Consider the following 6,591-nt stretch of genomic DNA (forward strand, 5'->3'; position numbering starts at 1 on the left):
TGTGAAATTTCAGTCACTGTGGCAAACGGTGGGGGAGTTATTTTGAGGTGGGGGCTTTTTCAGAGTCCTTCTCACCACCGTATGCCAGGGAGTGACACAATATCAAGATAGCTAACTCTGGTTTTGGCTGTGGACTGCAGTCTTCTCTCTGCCACCTGGAATTAAGAGGCCAAGATCCCCAGAAAGAAGACGCAGCCAGCCAACACTGCAAATGTAAGCAAGCTCTGCCTACTCTGGGTTGATCCATGAAGCCATAGACCTCAGGAATTATTATCCAGAAGGAGGGATTTGGGGCCCAGAGGGCCCACTGGGCCCCAAATTCTCTTGTCGAACACTTCAGCTTCCCAACTGGCTTTCAAAGTCGGGCATCTCAAGAGTCAACATAAGTGTCACCAACTCTGGAAAGAAAACTGTCCTAAAGGTAGGCCGGGGAAAAGGGTCTTAGGTACAACAGACTGAAGAGACTGAGATTTTTAATTATACTAATGTATCTGAGTTATAAAATGAGAAGCAATCCCTATCTTAATTTCTTCAACAAGTATTTAGGTTTTTAACTTAAGCATGTGGGTAGAAGACTTGAAAACCTAGGACAGAAGCAGGTTTGGCAGGGAGCAGGGTGAGGGTAGGACATCGAGAGTTCTACTTTGAATGTGTTCCGTTGGAGATGTCTAACAGGCTTTCAAGTGGTAATGTAAAAAAAATAAAATAAAATAAAACAAATAAGCACCTGAGTCTGAAATTCAACATAAGTTACGTTGGAGATGTCTAACAGGCTTTCAAGTGGTAATGTAAAAAATAAATAAATAAATAAATAAATAAATAAATAAATAAATAAATAAAATAAATAAGCACCTGAGTCTGAAATTCAGAGTCTGAAATGAATGTATAAATTTGAGAATTATCAGCTCATGGGTGGTATTTCTTTCTATTCTATTCTTTCTCTATGGTTTGGGAATGTATATACTCTAGTTCTATTCCTTTTTGAATAGCCTTAAAATGTTACAGTAACTTTTTATTAAGGACACTCAAATACACCTGAAAGTTGAGATAATATAATAAAAGCCCATATTCTCATCATCTACCTTCAATAATTGCTCCTTCAGGAAGAAAAACAAATGAAGAAAAGAGAGAGCCTGGGACTGAGCTGTGGGAAACACCTGTTAGGGGTAAGCCATCAGAGGCCATCAAGAAGGACAGGCCAGGGAAAAATCAGGAGAGGGGCATGTCACTGAAGCCAAGAAGAAAGTGCTTCAAGGAGAAAGGAAGGATCGACGGTCTCGAACGCTGGTGAGAGGCTGAGAAAGATGTAGAAACATGACCTTTGGCTTTGGTCTTGGAAGTTACTAGGGATTTTGGCAAGAACATCCCAGTAAAGCACGTGAACCAGTGGACAGTGAAAAGGAGAGAAGACATGGAGATATCCCCTTTGGAAAGATTGTGCTGTGGGCAGCCAATAGATGCTCCAGTGTGAAGAAAATGGAAGGATGTGCACTAAGGCTCAGTTCCATCTTTTCCAGATGGAATTGGCGGAGATATTTTAAACTTTGAGGACCTTGCTGCACTGCTCCAAGATGGAGTTGAGACTCTGGGAAGGGGTTAGAAAAGATGGACCTAACAATGGGCAGGGGAAGAGGAAGAGAGATCCAAAGAGAGAGTGGTCTGCTGGACACCTTTGTAGGGTAGATGGACAAAGCGGTGATTCAACTGGAAAAATGAAGTGCCTGGTATCATCTGTTGGATTCTGTACATGTATGTGAATGTCTAAGTTTTCAATCTAGTAATACGGATTATTACCTGTACACCCACCCAGACATTATGGTCCTAATTCAGGAGATACATACACACTCACAGTCATGTGCACATGTGCATGAACGTCTACACACACACACACACACACACACACACACACACAGAGTCAGAAGCAGAATCTATATTCCACTAACATGCCTTGGACATTTCTCCCAGCAGCCTTGTCTTCTCCATTTTCCCTGCCAGAAGGCCTACTCAGGGGTTGTAAACTCCTTGCTACAAGAGCCAGGATAACATAAATATGTTACAGTTGAGCATATGATGGTAAACGGTGGACTGGGTGATTTGAAGCAGCTTGCTGTCCATCCTAAGAAGGTGGCCACCGCCCAGCTCCATTTGTTGCCCTACTTGTTTCCTACTGCTGTTGTAACAAATTGCTACAAACTTAGTGGCTTAACATAATACAAATGTATTATCTTACAGTTCTGGAGATCAGAAGTCCAAAATAGGTCTTATGGGGATTGCAATATTGTGATTTATAAAAATATATATTTGGTTATTCAGATGACCAAAATATATTCCTCATATATGTTTGGTCTTTGTCTAGGATTCCTGACTCACAGCTCCTAAAACCCTTGGAATTTCTTAAGTGTTCAGAGGGATAAAGGTGTCTTTTGTTATGGTAATGAGATGACTTTGGGGAAAGCACCTAAGGTTGGGGGCTGGTTGCCAGGGATCCAACCACTTGTTAAAGAGCTGGAACTTTCAGTCCCCTTTCCACCTCCCCAGAGGGGAGAGGGGCTGGAGATTGAGTGCAAACACTAATGGTCAATGATTCCATCAACCATGCTTATGTAATGAAGCCTCCATACAAATCCAAAGGGATGGGGTTTGGAGAGCTTCCAGGTTGGTGAACACATGGAAGTCCTGGGAGAGTGGCACGCCTGGAAAAGGCATGGAAACTCCTGGTCTTTTCCCCATACCTTGCCTTATGCATCTCCTTCATTTGGCCATTCCTGATTTATATCCTTTTATAACAGACAAATGATACAGTAAGTGAAATGTCTCTCTGAACTCTGTTAGCCATTCTAGAAAATTAATTGAACCCAAGAGGAGCTCATGGAAACCTCTAATTTATAGCCAGTGGGTCAGAAGCCCAGCTAACAACAAGGGTGCTGGAGGTGCAGTCGTGTAGGACCAAACCCTCTACATGTAGAATCTGATGCTATCTCTGGGTAGATGGTGCCAGAATGAGTTGAATTCTTAAGGCACCCTGCTGGTGTCTGAGAATTGTTTGGTGCTGTATGGGGAAGCCCTCCCCATCCCCACCCCCACTGGAATTAATACCAGAACCTATTTAGGTATAAAAAGGTGTTGGCAGAGTTGCCCTCCTTCTAGAGATTCTAGAGGAGAATCTGTTCCTTGCTTTTTCCTTGTTCTACAGGCTGCCATATTCCTTGACTCATGGCTTCCTTCCATCTTGAAAGCCAACAATCACATCACTTTGACCTCTGATCCTGACCTCTCCTTCCCTGACTCTGACCCCCCTCTTCCACTTATAAAGAGCTTTGTGACAGGGCGTCTGGGTGGCTCAGTTGCTTAAGTGTCTGACTTCAGCTCAGGTCATGATGTCACAGTCTGTGAGTTCAAGCCCTGCACGGGGCTCTGTGCTGACAGCTCAGTTCTGGAGCCTGCCTCTGATTCTATCTCTCCCTCTCTCTCTGCCCCTCCCCCACTCATTCTCTGCCTCTCTCTGTCTCTCAAAAATGAATAAACATTAAAAAAAATTTTTTTAAGACCTTTGTGATTATATTGGGCCCACCCAGAAAATCTAGAATAATCTCAAGATCTTTACCTGAATCACATTTGCAGTTCTTTGCTACATAAGGTAATATAGTCACAGGTTCCAGGTATTACAATGTGGACATCTTTGGGGGACTATTATTCTGCCTATCTCAGTTGCTATATAGGAATGCAGGCCTGATACAGCCAGATCTTCCAATTCTTTTCAAGATAAGCTAGACATCTGGATTTTTATATGACTGTGCAGAAAGAGTTAACACAGCAGGTTGAGACTGCTCCTTAGAAAGGTCTGCTTGTGGGGCATCTGAGTGGCTCAGTGGGTTAAGCCTCCTACTCTCAATTTTGGCTCAGGTCATCAGGTCATGATTTCACTGTTCATGAGTTCGAGCCCTGCGTCAGCAAGGAGCCTGCTTGGGATTCTTGCTTTCCCTCTCTCTCTCTGTACACTCCCTGCCCCAGGAAGTAAGTAAGTAAGTAATAAACAAATAAGTAACTTGTAAACTTGGCTTTGGCTGGTGTCTGGAAACTTGGCTCTTTAGAGTGCTCCCAGTCGATGATGGTCTGATCAGGATGGTTCGCTGAGCCTAGACAGTGTGTAAAGAACATGGCTGATACTGAACAACTGCTTTCCTTCTAGGAGTCTGGAATTTTGGTACGTGCAAAGCAGAGGCGTCTCTGTGACCAGCCCTCACCATAAACCTTGATTGCTGAGTCTCTAACAGGCTTCCTTGGGCAGAAACACTGCAGGAAAATGTTGCTCCGTTTTCATCTTGGAGAAAGAACATGCTGCGTGAGCCCTCCTGGGAGGGAGAGGGTATAGGTTCCTTCAGATTCCACTTGTGTCTTTTCCCCTCCTAATCCAGCTGTGTAGCCTTCCTACATCACTGTCATTGGTTGACCTTAGCTGGGAGTACAACTTGATGTCCTGAGTCCTGTGAGTCCTTCTAGTAAATCTCCTGACATGGGGATGGTCTTGGGGATGCTCCAACACAAAGACAATTCCTGATTTTTCTCATATTCTAAATGCTACGAGGATTAACACCGTGAGGACCAGACAAAACAATTCTGAGAGGGAACTTGGCCTCCAGACTGCCAGTTTGAAACTTCTGGCTTCTTAAGAATTCTACCCTAGTTTCACTCCCATCTCTGAAGTGAAGCAACTCCTCTGACACACATTTAACAAATGCTTACCCCCATGACATCCTAGGAACCAGGGACACAAAGATGAATAAAGAAGATACAATCCTTACCTGGAATGAGTTTACAACCTGGAAGACAGACATGTACACGAATAACTGCAGCATGATATGCTATGCGCACTAAAGTAAATGAATAAGATGCTCTAAGAATCCAGATAGCCGTTTCCACTGCACTTTGCTGTGTATGTACACATCCCTAAATTCATCTGGTCGGTCCTCACGATCTGAAGTTGTTATCCCTGCTTCACAAAGGAAGAACCTGAACGTGAAGGTCAAAGAAGTTTAGGGTGTTGCCTAAGAGAGCTCAGGTCTTTCACAATACTCACTCTGCTGGGGTGGGGGTGCACAAGAGAAAAGGAGGGTCAGGGAAGGTCTGAAGGAGACCATACGTTCTGTAATCACCAAGGGTCTCCGTAGAGACAATGAGCCGGTTTCTCAAAGCAGCCTCACTATATCCCCTTGCCACTTTTCACTTTTATGAATGAGCCTTGGTGGCAAGTCTATCGGGAAAAGAGACCTGGTCATACTTCACTGTGTTCCCTTCCATGCTTTTCCTAAGTAAGGTGCCAATTAGCTATTTTGTAGGTAGGAAGTTGCCATTGCTAGTTTTTTATCCTACTGTGCTGTCCCGTCAGACAGCTCTGGCCCTAAGGAAACACTGTGGTAGGTGAGGCAGGTCAATCTCTTCCAAACGACTAGCCTGAGAGGCAGGTTCCTTCTGGACATTCCAATGGGCACAGGGGACATTTCCTGATGATTTCCCCAGTGAAGGGAGACAGCTAGAGAATGTATGGCATGTAAGGGAAAGCAGAAGTAGATCGAAAAGCCCATTCCCACAAGAAATGGAGATGGAATGGGGGAAGAAGGAATAGCTTCCGTGGAGGCCTCTGCCTGAGCGTTAAAGGCGTTAAGACGCAGGTCACAGATCCTGGCCATGGCCTAGGAACAGGAGAAGATGGGAAAGTCGAAATCAGGCACCATATCAAAATCTCCATTTTCTTTTTTCCTCTTCAGAGTCAACAAACATTTTGATTCCTCACAATAACGCCGTCAGCGCGGAATCAGCGTCTCCTTTTCGCCAATGAATACGCCAAGGACTCGGTGAGGTGAGGTCACCTGCCCAAGGTCACACAGGGCAGTCAGGACAGGAATCCACGTCCTGAAGGCTTCAGTCCAGAGCTCCGGCGGTTCTGGCCGCAGGGAAGCGGGCAGGTGGCGGTGGAGAGGGCTCACTAATAGTGACGGCGCTGATGACGGGGCCACAGACCGGAGGCCAGCCGGCCAGCCGCGGCAGATTCCTGGGGTCGGCCCTCGCAGGCAGGCTGCGGGGGTTGGCTCCGTGGGGTACTCTAAGGGATCCGCACCCTGGGGCTCAGGCTGTGCAGCTCTTGGTCCTCGGCCGCCCACGGACGTTGGCGAAGGCCAGCCGTCCAGGCCGAGGACCAGCAGGCCGTGTGCAGCTGCAAAGGGTTCCCCCGGGACTGGCCGGAGCCTCCGGGGAGGCGGGGCGGGGAGGGCACGGGCGAAGTCTGGCTGCAGCCACCTCGCAAGGACAGCCTGTACAGCACCCGGCCTAAGTCAGGACACCTGGGCGATGGGCGCCCGCATGACTCAGGTGCTGGCGAGATGCGCCCTGGCACCATGCCCTGCGTCCCTGCAGCGGAGATCCGGAGCCCAGAGTGTCGGCTCAAGACCTGGAGCGAAGGGTTAAAGCCCGGGTCGCCACTCCTAACCCTGGCGAGACAGGTGAGACCAAGACGGGGAAGGGGGAGGGGACCCTCCCTGGCCCCACCCCTCGAGGCCGCCTACCCTTCGGGGGCGTGGCCTCCGGGCCGCACAG

The sequence above is a fragment of the Panthera pardus genome, unplaced genomic scaffold (assembly GCF_024362965.1).
Source record: "Panthera pardus isolate Hobbes unplaced genomic scaffold, ASM2436296v1 HiC_scaffold_10, whole genome shotgun sequence".
Classification (NCBI taxonomy): Eukaryota; Metazoa; Chordata; class Mammalia; order Carnivora; family Felidae; genus Panthera; species Panthera pardus.